Source organism: Vipera ursinii, assembly GCF_947247035.1.
Source record: "Vipera ursinii genome assembly, chromosome: 2".
NCBI lineage: Eukaryota > Metazoa > Chordata > Lepidosauria > Squamata > Viperidae > Vipera > Vipera ursinii.
Window position 1 is genome coordinate 38,356,130 of NC_139513.1, and position 16,618 is coordinate 38,372,747.

Genomic DNA, 16,618 nt, shown 5'->3' on the forward strand with positions numbered 1-16,618 from the left:
TGCATGTCAGTTTCTACAGTTGCAAATTTTTCAAGCACTTAAAATCAGTACCTGTTGTCAAATCTAAGTCTTATTTGGTACAAGTTGTATAAGTTTTGGAAACTGATACAAGGCATTTCCATCCTGTATATGTGGGTACCTATCCACGTTCATTGAATGTGTACTATATAGAAACATGATTTACGTTTTCAGTATAACTTTACACTGGATTTGGTGGGGCTGCACTAAGGAATCTATAATAATGACCAAGCTGCTAGCAGTATCCATCAGTTCTAAAAATTATTCAGCAGTTTCTCTTCCTGTTCTCCTTTTCGCTATCAGTTTTCAGTTTTGCTTTTACATTTATAAAAGTCAGGATAGTTTTTGCCGTGTTTAGCTGTTTGTTAAAGGTGGGTGAAATAGTTCATTCTGGAAATCTCGTACTCCTATTGTTCCAGAACTGCCCGTTGTTTTAGGCTCAGTAACTTAGATTTGCTGTTGACTCATGGGCAAGCCTAAAAAAAATGTTGTATTTCCCACCAGAGACTCCTATGAAAGTTCCCAATGTTAAAACTGTCAGCCCTTAAATGACATGGCAAGCTGTTGAGACAGACATGTTTTAACAAAATAGTGACAAACATTTATATACCACTGTTGCAAAAGCTTATATCCAAGGGGAACTGATATTCTATTTTTATTCTGTAGTCTATAAATTTGGATGGAGTCTGAAAGAATCTGTACTACTGACTTGGCCAGAAAGCCAACTTCATCGTAGTTTTACTTTTCAGACTATTAAAAATAAATAAATCTCGCTTTGATGAACAGCAGAAAGTCAATCAGCTTTTTCTGCTGCTCCCAAAGAAGCTATTTTCAAACCTCCAAAAGGAATGGTGTACAATCCCTGAGAAATTCCACAAGACCCGTTCTTCTTCAGCTTTAGAGGTAAAGGAAGCCATCTGTGATTTTTCTCTGATCAAAATTGGATGCTATGGAACCTAACTGAATTACATCTGAAGCTCTTTCTGCATATGCTAGCAGCTTCTCCTTATTTGTAACTCAAAACAGCTTGTCCCAAATCCTGTCTGCAGTTCCATGATGTAATTTAGGAATGAAATTTGTGGTGGTATTCTTGCTCATTTCTGATAGATATATATTTGACCTTATCTCTTTCGAGAAGAATACACATTTTTCCAAGGAATGTGAAACTATACTTCATATGTTAGGATCAGTGCTTTTTTGTAAAAAAAAAAAAAGGTGCTGGAACTCTCATCTTGGCGGGTGCAGGAGGCGGGGGGTGGGGGGTGGAGGGGCGGTGCTGCTGCAGTCACAGGTCCGAAGGATGTTGGCGGTGGGCTCCCCTCCCTGCGGCCGGAGCCGGTGCGGCTGGTGCTGTGGGAGCAGCAGAGCCCACTCTATATGGCGGGGCTGCGCAATGCTGGCAGTGGAGGCGGTGCGGGCCAGGCGATGTTTTAATCTTATGATTTTAAATATATATTTTTTCTATTTTAAGTTTCCCCAAACCTCGCCATGTGGATTGCATACAAATATTATATAATTGGTAAATAAAGAACATATGTTAACTATACATCAAATGATAATATGCTTCCCTACAAAGTCAATTCTTGCTCAATGACAGACCAAGGAGTTAACTCGGAAAGGCAAGAGGAAAATCTAGAAGAGGTCTGTGCAGCTCTTCAACATCTTCATTAATGATTTGGATGAGGGGATAGATGGGGAACTCATCAAATTTGCAGACAACACCAAGCTGGCAGGAACAGCCAATACTCCAGAAGATAGGCTTAAGATACAGGAGGATCTGGACAGACTCGAACATTGGGCACTATCTAACAAAATGAAATTCAATTGTGAAAAAAATAAGGTTCTACATTTAGGCAGGGAAAATCAAATGCACAGGTATAGTATAGGTGGTACCTTGCTCAATAGTAGTAACTGTGAGAGAGATCTCGGAGTCCTAGTGGACAATCACTTAAATATGAGCCAGCAGTGTGCTGTAGCTGCCAAAAAAGCCAACACAGTGCTAGGCTGCATTAACAGGGACAGAATCAAGATCGCGTGAAGTACTAATACCACTTTACAATGCTTTGGTAAGGCCACACCTGGAATACTGCATCCAGTTTTGGTCACCACGATGTAAAAAAGATGTCGAGACTCTAGAAAGAGTACAGAGAAGAGCAACAAAGATGATTGGGGGACTGGAGGCTAAAACATATAGGGAACGGCTGCTGGAATTGGGTATGTGTAGTTTAATGAAGAGAAGGGTGAGGGGTGACATGATAGCAGTGTTCCAATATCTCAGGGGCTGCCACAAAGAAGAGGGAGTCAAGCTATTCTCCAAAGCACCTGAAAGCAGGACAAGAAGCAACAGATGGAAACTAGTCAAGGAGAGAAGCAACCTAGAACTAAGGAGAAATTTCCTGACAGTTAGAACAACTAACCAGTGGAACAACTTGCCTCCAGAAGTGGTGAATGCTCCAACACTGGAAGTTTTTAAGAAGAGACTGGCCAGCCATTTGTCTGAAATGGTATACGGTTTCCTGCCTGAGCAGGGGGTTGGACTAGATGACCTCCAAGGTCCCTTCCAACTTATTATTCTTATTCTTATTTTTATTCTTATTATTCTTATTATTAACTTGTAGAAAGGAAAGGCCCACACTGATAAATTAAAAATCTTTGTGGTCTGCAAAGGAATGCTGGTGGGCTAATCAATGATTTGGTGACTAGAGGAGCATCTACAGTGTTGGAGCTTGTGGTCATGGTAAGCCATGGAGGCACTAGTCAACATGACGTTCAGGGCAGTGGTGGTGATTTTATTACTTAAAAAAAAGTCTGTGCTCTGTCCAAGGGTGCTTGGTAGGCTGCATGTACAGGCCTGGTCTAGAATTTATTTTGGAGCATTCAACTATCTAGAACAGGCATGTCAAACTCATTTTGTTTGAGGCAACTTTTTATAAAAGAATTGCCATTGATTTGTTTTAATAACATAATTTAAATCAAATCACTTGATTTCAAATTAAATGAATGAGATTTTTTTTAGTACAATTGCCAAATGCAATAAACTGGTTTTAGGTTACTGGAAGGAAAAAGCAATCCCTGTTGCGTTACTGATCCCAGAGAAACATTTGCATGTATGTAGGTATCCTTAGGGTACCATAGTTATGGATGAGAAATATTGGTTGCAAAGTTGGCATTTCTGGATGTAATACAGATAGTTTGGACTTATTTTTGTTTCTTTGCATGTTTGATATTTTTAAAAAGGCATATGCTACTGAATACGCTTATGCACATATGTAACATGATCACGGCTTCTCCAAAATTTTACTATACAGATAATACCCCCAGAAATTATTTTAGCCTTTTTAATAAATGTTGTTATTGATGTTAAGCTCACCAGGGAAAACATCATATATTGTTATGTATATACTAGGTTAATTATTTAAAGACTGAAGTGCAACATAACTAGATTCTAAATAATCTATTTTTCAAAACACACAACAGTCCAAACAGTTAAAGTAAAGTCCAAATTAAGAATATTTCATTCTTAAGAATTGTTTAGATTCAAAATAGTTTTCAAGAGTGTACAAAAGATACAATTTTTTTCTAGAATCAGCTAAATTAGACATATTACATTGAGAAAAATGTTTCTCATTTCTTTCCTGTTACCTTTGATTTCATTGCAGAGATGTTAACATAAGAAATAGATTATTTTGTTATCTAATTTTACCTTTCAAAAGACAGAAGTAGATGAAAAATGTGAGGTTCTTTCCTGTTGGCTTTTCTGAATTAGCTGTTTTAGATTCTAAAAGTTTAGTTCCTAAAGAAGTAATCCTGTAAATAATTTTAATGTCCTCCTCTAATGCAGGCTCTTTTATGACTCAAGGACTTCAACTCCCAGAATTCCTAAGCCAGCATGGCTCAGCTTGGAAACCTCTCACTTTCCCCTAAGCGTGGCTGGCTCAGGATTTCTGGGAGTTGAAGTCCACGAGTCATAAAAAAGAGCCAACATTGCTAGCCCTGCAATAGGCTTAGGAAAACCAATAAGGGAGATGGTTGTTTTTTTTTTGCAAAAAAAGGTTCCGGAACGCCTTTCTGAGCGTTCTATGAGAAAAAAAGCCCTGGTTAGGATGAAGACAGATTTTGGGGGTCAAAAACTGAGGTGGAATTGGTTCAGAGTATTGCAGGTACAATGCAAAACTTAGTGATATACATTTCACCACTTAAAGATACTCGTAATCCACAGCCATGGGCAAAATGTTTGGAAATGGAAGCTTCTGGAAGGGGGCTGTCTAGAATTATATTTTCAATAATTCCTCTCTGTATGTTTATGAACACTGAACATGAGAAATTTACCAATTACAATTTATTTAAGGAATTTCTCATAGTTTTGTTCTGCCCATTTTATTTGTTGATTCAATTTTCTTTCATTTTTTACCAGTGAAATGCTTGGTGATACGCAAGTCCATGGTGGCTGGTACAGCAGAGGCCTTAAAAATACAAACTAACATATTAATGTATTTAAAAGGAACCTTTTAAATCTTTTTTGTTAAACAGCTACACTTACTGGCAAGATTAGGAACAACAGTCTTCCCCCTCCCCCATTCACTGCCTGATTTGTTGCAGCAAAACCAGCAGAGTTTCATAATGCCTTCAACATTAATCAGTTTGTTATACCACAAGGCTTTATGAGTTAAACTCATTTTGCATTTCTTTTTTTTATTAAAGAGTTTTACAAAAACAAAATTTTACAATATATCCCCAAATCCCTCCCACCCCAAACCCATCCCCTCCCCCCCCCACTTCCCAGAGCTAAATACAGGATTATAGTTACAATAATCATATTCTAAATAAAAATTATGCATAATATACAATTAACCAAATTCATAATGCGCTTTAACTCTCTTTTAACATAACTACCAACAACGTTCCAATAACAATATCCCACTAAAATCTACTCATAAGCTAAATGGTACTTTTTAGTCCCATATTTGTTTTGAATATAATTTATCCATCTCCTCCAAACTGAAATATATCTTTCCTGTGAATGATCCTTCAGATAAGCAGAAATCTTAGACATTTCTGCAAGATTTGAAACTTTAAACACCGATTCTTCTACAGTGGGCAAACTATCCTTCTTCCAATATTGTCCCACCAGTAACCGTGCTGCCGTTATCATGTTCAACATCAAGTTAGTTTCTTTAACATCACAATCTACAACAATGCCTAATAAAAACAATTGCGGGGAAAACTTTATCTTTCTCTTAAAATCTTTTGAATGTTCCACCAAATTTTAATCCAAAAAGCTTTTATATTTCTACAAGTCCACCACATGTGAAAATAGGTAGCTTCTAAACTACCACACCTCCAACATTTAGACTGTAAATTAGGATACATGTTGGACAACTTCTTGGGATCCAGATGCCATCTATAAAACATTTTATAAAAAATTTCTCTTAGATTTTGAGCCTGGGTAAATTTAACATTTCTGACCCAAATTATCTCCCAGGTGTCCAACGAAATTGGTTCCTGAATATTTTGTGCCCATTTTATCATGCAGTCTTTAACCAGTTCCGTTTCCGAATCCAATTCAATTAAAGCATTATATATCCTCTTTATATGTGCACAATTTGAATCTCTAATTTGCTTTACTAAATTTTGATCTGTAGTTGTGATGCCAACCTTTTGATCTGACTTCCACCTAGCTTTGAATTGGGTATATTGAAACCAAGAGTAACTTATGTTTTCTTGTCTTAACTCCTCTACTGGTTTAAGTTGCCAATCATTCCCTTGCAATCTAAGTAGTTCCTTATAAGAAACCATATCCATACTCACTCCCATAGAGTTATGAGTTAAACTCATTTTGCATTTCTTGAAGTTGATGATAGTATAAATACATAGAAAGTTTTGTAATAAATAAAAATAATAAATTTATGCTGATCATTACCATGCCATTATAGTTCTGACTGATCACTTAGCAACCATTCGATGTTATGACCTATCTGGAAAACGGGATTTACAACCTGGATCTGAAGTTCTGATGGTCAATCCCCCCCTCCCCAGGGTTCCCATGACCAAACTCTGAGTGCTCAACAACACCACCACCACATTGACAACTGTTTGCAGTGTTTCACGATTATGTGTTTTACAATTGTTTTGTTGAAAACTGGTGCTTCTGGTTTCCTGCAAACCCAAGAATAATGGGTTTGCTTAATGACTGTGGTGCTCGTTTTACGATTGTCACCTTTGATTAATGACTACTGCAAAAAATATTGTAAAAACTGGCTTGGTGACATGACCTATGCATTTTATGACTGTTACAACTTATGGGCAGGGTCCATTACTGTTGTAACTCAAGGACTACCTATACTGGATTTGGTACTTGTATACCAAGGAAGCACTAATTCAGCAAGACTCCCTGTCAGGACCCACCCCAATCCACGTCTTAGGAAGACAAAAACTCTTGGAGTCAGTTCTAGTCCAGAAGGAATCTTTACTAGGACATGCTTGGTTGTGGGAATACAAGACAGGACTTAGTATTGTTTTACAAATTGAAACTCTATAAAGGAATCCCGGTTCAACCCCCCTCCCCTCAACCCCATTTGGTCAGCCCCCATCATTTTACTTTGTGTCATCCCTTTCATGGGAAAAAAGGAACTTTGAATCTTTATGGTTATTGCCTTCTTCCTCTACAGAATTAAAAGAAGACACAGGCCAGATGCCTTCTTCTCTAACCCTCCCTTTTGTTCCCCCAGTTCAAAAGGTTCCCTTGGTCTTTGAAATAACCTAAGGCAGGCTGAATCCACATATGCTCCTCCTTCCTCGGGAGATGGCAGAATCCATATGGGGGGGATAATGTTTTAAACATACATTTATGAATGTGAAATAAATGGATTCTGACACTCCCTTTGCTCTTCTTTTCTAGTAACTGTCCAAACATGGCCAACAGTGAGGGATGCTAAAAACTATGGTTTAGTAAGTGATCCAGGAGATGTCAAAGCCTCATGTCCTATGAGAACTTTATGATAGAGACTGTGTTTGCTTTTATTTCTAGTAGTTTGAATGAGATGGGAAAATGCAGTGTTTTTTGGCTTGATTTTTAAATCTAACATGAAAATGAAGCAAGTATAATCAGCACACCTTATGAGGAATAGCTATTATTACTACTTTGGGAAAGCTTAAATCCCATATTCAATGATCTAGCCAAAGATGAGTTTATTTCAAAATCTCATTTTTTGAATGGAAGTCATTAATTAACAGCAGTGTACAATGTAATGTTTTAATGATTAAATTTCTGTTTTTATTGATAGATTTATTTAGCAGATTTGTGTTTTCTTTCTCATTGTTAGAAATCTCAAAGACATACAGTATTTATTAGCTGAAAAGAATATGTGTTGATTAATACTCAAAATTTCAGGGTTTTTTTCCCTTTGTCTTTACTGTTTCTTGCAGCCACATACAGATATACTTCTTGTAAGATGATGACTCATAATAAGCTCCTGGTACAGCTTGTAACTAGAGAATTTGCTATAGCTGCTTTTAGTCAGTCTCCATTATTATTGTGGGCTCTAAATGATATGTCAATTTAATTCAAGTTTACAGATTTTGCAGTAAGGTCTACTATATGACTAGAAAAAAGTTAATAAAGAAAGGCAATACAAGCATCACAGTTGAGGAAGGCATTTTGTTAACTAGAAAATTTAGTGTAATCTGCAAATCTGGCAATGCAGTGTAATCTGCGAATCTGGCAATTTCAATTTTAGCCATTACACCAAATTTCTAAATGAGTTAAAAAGTTCCTGGTAGATCTTTGTGGGAATCCAAAACTATGAATATGATAACGTCTATCTTTTGCTTTCTCTTTTGACCACTTACCAGATAGTAATAGGATTCAACATTTATACTATCTAACAAAATGAAATTCAATGGTGAAAAAAGTAAGGTTCTACATTTAGGCAAGAAAAACCAAATGCACAGGTATGGTATAGGTCAGTGGAGGCGAACCTTTTAGAGACCGAGTGCCCAAACTGCAATCCAAAACCCACTTATGTACTGTCGGGTGCCAGGTGGGCATGGCCCATTGGGTGGATGTGGCCCACTGGGTGGGTGTGGCCACTTGGATGGACGTGGCTGTGGTGGTAACGGCAGACTGGGTAGGACTAAAAAGTTCAATCAATTCCAACTTTGGGAGATCTTTTTTTTCCTGCGAGAAGTTGAAATTGATTGATTGAACCTTTTTTTTTTGCACACGGCAGTAGAGGCCTAAAGCAAAAAGGGTTTATAAAACCCAGCTGATGGCCTAGGACTGGAGCAACGGTGCACGTGCCCACCTAGAGGGCTCTGTGTGCCACTTGTGGCACTCGTGCCATAGGTTCGCCACCATGGGTATAGGTGGTACCTTGCTCAATAGTAGTAACTATAAGATGGATTTTGCAGCCCTAGTGGATGATCATTTAAATATGAGCTAGCAGTATGAGCCAGCAGCTGCCAAAACAGCCAACACAGTGCATTAACAGAGGGATAGAAGTGTTAATACCACTTTACAATGCCTTGGTATACTTGGTATACTTCATCCAGTTTTGGTCACCATCATGTAAAAAAGATGTTGAGACTCTAGAAAGAGTACAGAGAAGAGCCACAAAGATGATTAGGGGACTGGAGGCTAAAACATATAAGGAACAGTTGCTGGAATTGGGTAGGTCTAATTTAATGAAGAGAAGGTTGAGGGGTGACATGATAGCAGTCTTCCAATATCTCAGGGGTTGCCAAAAAGAAGAGGGAGTCAAACTATTCTCCAAAGCACCTGAAAGCAGGACAAGAAGCAACTGATGGAAACTAACCAAAGAGAGAAACAACGTGGAACAAAGGAGAAATTTCCTGACAGAACAATTAATCAGTGGAGCAATTTGCCTCCAGAAGTTGTGAATGCTCCAACACTGGAAGTTTTTAAGAAGAAACTGAACAGCCATTTGTCTGAAATGGTATAGGCTTTCCAACTTATTATTATTATTATTATAAAACCTTTATTCATTAAACATGAACCTCAGTCAACTGAACATTCAAATTGACTGGCACTAAGGGTTGACACGGGTTGCTGCCAGCATCCTAGGTATCAACCAGGTATCTCCTTAAAATGTAAGATGTTCCGAGTAGCGCAGTTTTTTGTAGCTTTGCTGGAGTTATTGCAAGAAGCTGCAATTTCTTGATGTATTTTGCAAAGATGTTGGACATAGTTCCGAGTGCCCTGATGACAATGGGTATCACTGTTACATGTTTCATCCATAATCGTGCAGTGTCGATGGCCAGGTCATGGTATTTCGTAATTTTTTCCAGTTCTTTTTCTTTGACTGTGGCATCTCCTGGTACAGTGATATCAATCAACTGTATGCTTCGGTTCTCTGTGACTGCGATATCTGGCATGTTGTGTTCCAAATGGTGATCTGTCTGTATTTGGAAGTCCCACAAGATCTTCACCCTCTCATTCTCGACAACGTTTTCCACCCTATGTTGCCACAACTTTTCGGACACAGGTAAGTTGTATTTTTACACAATGCCCAGTGGATTAGTTTAGCAACTCTGTCATGTCTTCTTCTTCTACTACTACTACTACTACTACTACTACTACTACTATTATTATTATTATTATTATTATTATTATTATTATTATTATTATTATTCATTCAGAGGGTTAATAAGATTAATGAGCAAAGATTTAGCTTGTTGAAAAAATTTATGTATCAATAGACTCATGTGCTGCTTTAGGCACTGGTATAACAGGTAAAGTAATGGACTGAAAACAGCAAAATACAAAATATAAAACAGTAAGGTAATCATTGTTTAATGGCTGCCTTATTTAATGATCATTCAAAATCAAAGTGGCACTGATAATGTAACTTTACCACAGGTCCTTGCATTATGACTGTCTTAGCATTCCATCAAGTGACAGGCATTTATTACAGGTGGTCCTTGACTTACAATCACAATTGAGCCCAAAATTTCTGTTGTTAAGCGAGACATTTGTTAGGTGAATCTGGCTTCCCCATTGATTTGACTTGTCAGAAGGTTGCAAAAGTTAATCACATGACACCAGGGCACTGCAACTCTATGAACCAGTTGTCAAGTGTCCAGATATTGATCACATGACCAACAGTTGTAAGTGTGAAAAAAGTCATAAATCACTTTTTCCAATGCTGTTGTAACTTTGAGCAGTCACTAAATGAACAGTTTTAAATTGAGGACTACCTGTACTATTGCATTGTCCTGTGGTCATATGATCAATATCTGTGTACTTCACACCCAGCTTCTCACTAGCAGAGTCAATGGAGAAAGAAAATCAGAAATCACGGTTACGTGATATTTCATTTAACAATTTACTTAACAACTGCAATGAAAGTAAGATTGTAAGTCTGTCACAGTCAGGTGATGTCTTGCTTAACAACCACATCATTAGTGACTGAGTTGACGTTACCAATTGTGGTGGTTAAGAGAGAACTACCTATAATACATAACAGCATATCAGGGAAAGGATACATCAAACTCAGCCATACCATTAAGCCAAGATATACAATCAGCAATCATCTCATCTTATCTCAGGAGCCTGGAAAATCAAGTTTTTTTACAGCTTTACAAAAGTACAGAAAATTACAACTGCACGCACTTCAGGACGAAAGCTCTTCCATAGGGCAAGTGACACTTCATAGAAGATGCTTCTTTAGGTCTATAGCAGGGGACTTCAAATCTGGCCCTTTTATGACTTGTGGAGTTCAACTCCCAGAATTCCTCAGCCAACATGCTTGGCTGAGGAATTCTGGGAGTTGAAGTCCACAAGTCATAAAACAGCCAAGTTTGAAGACCCCTGGTCTATAGGATGACGATTCTTTAGAGCCAGCAGCTGAAGTGTGTCAACTGATCTATTTGATTTTACTTGTTGGGCAGAAATGACAGAAAAAAGCTATCGACTTCCTGTTTGGCAGCCGTTGGGATAACTGGGAAAAGCCAGTGTTCGGCTTTCCAGTTTGGTTTTTCTTTGTCTAGTGACCCTTAAAGGGTTGGAAAGTTGTCTTGGAGGGGCAATGAAGAAGGAGGGATACTTCAGGAGCTCAGATCAGGGGCACCCGATTGGATCGGACTGTAGAGCTCTCTGAAAAAGCGAAGAAAAAGGCTGCTGGGAGAGCCACGGCAGCCGTAGTTGTCTCCAACAGGAAGAGAAGAAATGCAAAACAGCTGATTCTCAACTGTGTGCTGAAGCTGGGTGAGCCAGAATTTTGCTTTCCTTCTCCTTGTGGATTATAAATGTTGTGCCCCTGATGGGAAAGGGCTGAAAAGTAAAGACCCCTAGAAGGATTAAAGTTAAAAGTGGCGAGCAATTACAAAGGGGAAATACTCTTTGTTAAGAATATCAGACAATGATAAATAAGCCAAGGAGGACATCTAGTGGCGAAAGAAGAACAACACTTCTGATATATAGTAAGAACTGGAAAAATTGTTTTTGACAAAAGTGACCTTGGAAAAGACAGCTGCAAAGAACAAAAGTGCCTTCTTGTGAGATTGTGAGGGAAAAGACTCTTCAAAGTTACTTTTATTGAATTTGGCTAAATCTAAACAGATGTTACTTTGGCTTTAGACTATAAACTGTAAAATGACTTCATCAAATATTACTAGACTTATGAAAAAAACCTCCTCTGCACCCTCAGTAGGACAATCCAGTCCAACAACACAGGGATCTATTGAAGCAATGTTGCAACGTGAAAAAATAAGCACTGCTCAAAGCGAAACACAGACTTCATTAAAACTGCTTTAAGAAATGATGCAACGTAATCAAGAGGAATCATCTGGAAATGCAGGAAAATCACAAAGAAATACAAAGTAAACTTGAGAAAGTAAGTGAAATCTTGGATATAAAGGAAAAAATTGAAGCTCAAAATCAAACGATAATTAAAAATCAACAGAAAATACACAAAATTGAAGAAAAAACAGATGAGTGATGATAGAAATGGTATTACAAGAAAATGAAAAATTAGAGAATACAATTAAGATTTTAGAGATGGAAAAAGCAGAACATTATTTAAGATTTCAAAATATTCCTGAGTGTAAAGAAGAAAACATAGCAGAGGTGATTATTGGCATCCTGGAGGAGGCTTTAAAGGCAGACAGAGGAGAAATTCGCTAGAGGTGGATGAAATATTTCGCATGAATTCAAGCTACGCAGGAAGAAATAAACTGCCAAGAGAAGTACATGTATGGTTTACAAAGAAGACAACAAAAGATGAAGTACTATGGAAAGTTAGAGATGAGCCAATATAATACAAAAATAAAGAAATTGTGGTTTTAAAGCAGATACCTAAGAGAGTAAGAGATGCTCGAAGACATTATCACTTCCTGACTATGAAGCTGATTGCCAATGGTATAAACTTTAGATGGCTGATGCCGGAAGGCATTTTAATAAACTGGAATAATACAAGATATCGATTTGACACAATCTGGAAGGTGGAAGATTTTGAAGTAAGGAATAGAGCAATTTTAGATGAAGGAGTGAAACAAAGACAAGGGGAGAGTAAGGAGCAGAAGCAAACAGAAGAGAGGACTCAAGGAGCGACCACAGAAACAGGAGAACAGAAAGAGAAAGATGATCAAAAGGGCAAAAATGAAGGACCTGCCAGAGAACAGAGGACTTACTAGATCTACTAGACCTAAATATACTGCTCAAAAAATAAAGGGAACACTTAAACAACACAATGTACTGTATTTAATAGTAGGATGTCTTATCTTGTGTTCCCTTTATTTTTTTGAGCAGTATATATATAAATGGAAATGGAGAAAGAAAATGGAATCTTTTCAGTAAACATAAATGGACTAAATTCCCCAATTAAAAGAAATAAGATTTTTAGGAAGTTACAGAAATTGAATTTAGATATAATTTGTCTGCAAGAAACACATATAAAAGAACAACATCATAAATTATTGGAATATCCAAAAATTGGGAAACTTTATTATGCATCGGCGCAACAGAAAAAAAGAGGGGTTGCTATATATATTAAAGAGACAATAGATTCTAAAATGGTATATTCAGATAAAGAAGGAAGAATTTTAATGGTAGAAATATATCTGCTTCAAAAGCAAATATTATTAGTGGTAATTTATGCACCAAACAACAATCAAGAAAATTTTTACAAAAACCTACATAGAAAAATAATAGAAATGGAGTATCAAAATATTTGCTTACTAGGAGATTTCAATGCAATAATAGATGGAAAAATTGATTATAAAAGTAGCAAAACAGGAAAAACTGGAAGAAGATTACCTAAGACATTTTTTGATATGGCGGAGGAAATTGGAATCCAAGACATCTGGAGGGAAGTTAACCCACAAAAATTGCAATATACTTTCTATTCAAATAATCAAAAATCTTGGTCAAGGACTGATATGATTTGGATGACTGCTGACGTGAGAATGAACGTACAGGACATTGAAATAGAAACAGGTACATGGGCAGATCATAATCCTTTGAAAATGACCTGGAAAGGAATACAAAAAAGGCCAAGATGGACTTTAAATCATTCCATATTAAAAGAAAAAGAATTTATAGAGTTAGCGAAAAAAGAAATGGATTTCTTCTTCAAAGAAAATAAAAAAGAAGATACAACAGTACAAAATGTATAGGATACAGCTAAAGTGTACTTTAGAGGCATAGCTATAACATATATGGCAAGGAAAAATAAACAGAGAAAACAGCAATATGTATTATTAAAAGAAGAATTTGGAAAGTTAGAATTAGAACTGCAAAAAAATCCACAAAAAAAAACTTTGAAAAGAGAAATGGACATAATAAAACATAAATTAAATCTGTTAGACTCAGAAAAAGTGGAAGAACAGATAAAGAGCGAATCAGAATTTTTTCGAAAATGCCAATAAGCTGGGAAGATGGTTAGCTTATAAACTTAAAAAACAGAAAAAAACCCGATACATAACTTACTCGATGGGAAAGGTTATTTACAATATAAAAATGAAGAAATAAAAAAGATAGTCAAAGAATACTATAAGGAATTGTATGACAAGGAGGAAACTTCAAGAGAGAAAACTGTAAAATATCTGGAAGAAAGTAATCTTCCAAAGATTTCAGAGACATTTAAAATTATGTTAGATGAAGCGGTTACAATGATGGAGATATCAGAGGCCATAAAAAGACAAAAAAAATGGGAAAACACCAGGTCCAGATGGGCTTCTGGCGGAGTTATATAAGAATTTACAAGAGATACTAAGCAAGCCGTTGAAAAACATTTCTAATGGACTTTTATTAGAAACTAGACTTCCAACTATGTGGATTGAAGCAAATATTACTTTAATATCAAAAGAAGATTCTGATTTGACCCAGATTAAGAACTATAGACCGATTTCATTGCTCAATGTGGATTATAAAATTTTTACTTCAATAATTATTATTATTATTATTATTTATTTAATTTATATACCGCCCTTCTCTCAAGAGACTCAGGGCGGTTAACAGGGCAATACGTAAAAGACAAATACAAAAGTTAAAATTATTAAAACATGATTAAACAATGCCCATAGTACAAATTTAAAATTAAAGTCATAATAACAAACCCACCCCGTCCCATCAGGCCAGGCCCGCTTCCTTAAAGAGATGGGTTTTAAGGTCGCGCCGGAAGGAGCGGAGGTCGGGCGCCATCCGGAGCTCTACCGGAAGATGGTTCCATAAGTCCGGTGCACCCACAGAGAACGCTCTCCCCCTGGGGGCCACCAGTCGGCATTCTTTGACCGGCGGCACCCTGAGGAGGCCCTCTCTGTGGGAGCGTACTGGGCGGAGGGAAGTTGACGCCGGCTGCAGGTGCTCCCCAAGGTATTCTGGACCCATGCCATGGAGGGCTTTGTAGGTCATTACCAACACCTTGAACCTCACCCGGAAGACAACTGGCAACCAATGCAGCTCGCGGAGCAAAGGTGTAACACGGGAGTATCGGGAGACCCCCGACACAACTCTCGCGGCTGCATTCTGTGCCAGCTGGAGCCTCCGAGTGGTCTTCAAGGGTAGCCCCATGTAGAGAGCGTTGCAGTAATCAAGACGAGAGGTCACGAGCGCATGAGTGACCGTGCGCAAGGCATCCCGGTCTAGATAGGGCCGCAACTGGCGCACCAGGCGAACCTGGGTGAACGCCCCCCTAGTTACAGCTACAATATGGTCTTCTAAAGAGAGCTGTGAATCTAGGAGGACTCCCAAGTTGCGAGCCCTATCTACAGGAGGTAATGACTCACCCCCCATAATGAGGGGTGGGATATCCTGAATATCCAGGGATGCCGGTACGCACAGCCACTCCGTCTTGTCGGGGTTGAGACGAAGCCTGTTCCTCCCCATCCAGACCCGGACCGCCTCCAGGCACCGGGACATCACGTCGAGGGCATCACTGGGGTGGTTTGGGGTCGAAATGAAAAGTTGGGTATCATCAGCATACTGATGATACCCAACTCCAAAACCACGAATGATCTCACCCAGCGGTTTCATGTAGATGTTGAACAGAAGGGGCGAGAGGACCGACCCCTGAGGGACTCCACAAGCGAGAGAGATGGAAAAAATACTTAATCGAATTTATACATCCAGATCAAAACAGCTTTTTACCAAAGAGACAAATTAAAAATAATCTAAAAGTGATAATAGATGTATTAGAATATTATGAGCTACATCCAGGGAAACAAATGGCACTAATATTCTTAGATACTCAAAAGGTATTTGATAATCTTTCATGACAATTTATGATTCACCAATTACAGATAATGGACTTTGGACAGAATTTTATAAATATGGTAAAAACAATATATAACAAACAAACAGCCAAAGTGATTGTGAATGGAGATTGTACTGAGAGCTTTGAAATAAGAAAAGGCACAAGGCAAGGATGCCCATTATCCCCTCTGTTATTCATTTTCACTTTGGAAGTTTTAAATCAAAATATCAGACAAGGTACAGAAATTAAAGGGTTGGGGATAAAGGTGAAACATATAAATTACAAGCATTTGCTGATAATTTAGTATTTATTTTGGAAGAACCCCTGGAGATGATTCCCAAATTGTGGGGAAAGATAGAACAGTATGGAGAAATAGTGGGATTAAAAATAAATAAAAAAAACTAAGATAATAGTTAAGAATCTCACGGATAAGCAAAAAAGTCGATTGTCAGAATCAATAGAGGTACAGATAGTGAAAAAGGTTAAATATTTGGGTTTATATTTATCAGCCAAATGCTCAACAATAAAAGAAGACAATTATATAAGGCTGTTGAAACAAATAAAGATAGATTTGGAAAAGTGGAAGAACCTACAACTGTCACTATTAGGAAGAATTGCTACAGTTAAAATGAATATATTGCCTAAGTTCTTATTTTTATTTCAAACAATTCCGATAAAACTTGAGAAAAAATTCTTCCAAGAGTTAAATTCATTAATTTTGAAGTTTGTTTGGCAAGGAAAGAAAGCTAGATTAAAGATGAAAACGTTGCAAGATGCTAAGGAAAATGGAGGCTTTGGACTCCCCGAGTGGGCTTTGTATTATCAAGCATCAGTATTAACATGGGTGAAAGAATGGATAACTCTTAGGAATAAAAGGTTGTTATATTTGG

At 37.5% G+C, this 16,618-nt stretch overlaps 1 protein-coding gene across 3 annotated transcripts in view; it reads left to right on the plus strand.

Annotated features, from left to right (window-relative positions):
• The window catches only part of MITF (melanocyte inducing transcription factor), a 178,094-nt gene that overhangs the window by 48,560 nt on the left and 112,916 nt on the right, over window positions 1-16,618 (plus strand). The gene's annotated exons all lie outside the window — the stretch shown is intronic.